The sequence below is a fragment of the Frankliniella occidentalis genome, unplaced genomic scaffold (genome assembly GCF_000697945.3).
Source record: "Frankliniella occidentalis isolate FOCC.00 unplaced genomic scaffold, Focc_3.1 Scaffold81, whole genome shotgun sequence".
Taxonomy (NCBI): domain Eukaryota; kingdom Metazoa; phylum Arthropoda; class Insecta; order Thysanoptera; family Thripidae; genus Frankliniella; species Frankliniella occidentalis.
In genome coordinates, this window is record NW_026267211.1 from 82,039 (window position 1) to 82,823 (window position 785).

A 785-nucleotide genomic window follows, 5' to 3' on the forward strand; every position below is an offset into this window, starting at 1 on the left:
GGCCCGCCGGGCCCCACGGCCACAACAATGTGTGGGCGCGCGCACGCAGCGCACGCACCTGTGCTGGCTCCACGAAATAGCATCTGTCACAGGCGCCACCGGCACGGCGCGGACGAGGAGAGGGCTGATGTTGGTGGCACACGCACAACGCCGATCTGGTCCAGGTCCGACACCCCCGGGAGCAAGGCGACAGGGACACGAATGACGTGATATAGCACCTTTAGAAGGAAACCCGACCCCATGCGTGCGTTCGGTACTGTCAAACTACGAAAGGCCCAATGCTAAATAGCAGTGTTCGTCTCATGAACTCCACACACTCTGCCAAAATATGCGAAGAGGCCAGAAATTGACATTCTCGAAACGAAACGACAGCAGTATTTGGCATTCAAATAGACCAAAGTCCCCGCAAAGAATGCCGAAATGTGGCATGGGAAAATGCCTTAATGTGGCATTCAAAAATCCCAAAGTTTGGAATTGAAAGGGGACGACAAAATATTGGCACGCAAAGTTTTAAGTTTGAACCTAATACGGCGCGAGAACTTTTTTCAGTGTGTGCGCTTTTTCGATGGGACTGCCCGCACGCCCGCCCCTCCTTATAACGACACCGTTCCTATTCCATCTGCGGCTTGTTCGGTCGTGGCGGCCCTCCATTGGGGAAGAGGGGGAGTGGGGGAAGGAGGGGCGCTACACCATGGGTGACCCGGGGGGTGAGCAGTAAACGGTGGAGGGGCCCCTCAGAGTGCAGGGGGTGAGGGTAAGGGGGAGGGAGGAGCAGGCGAGGGAGG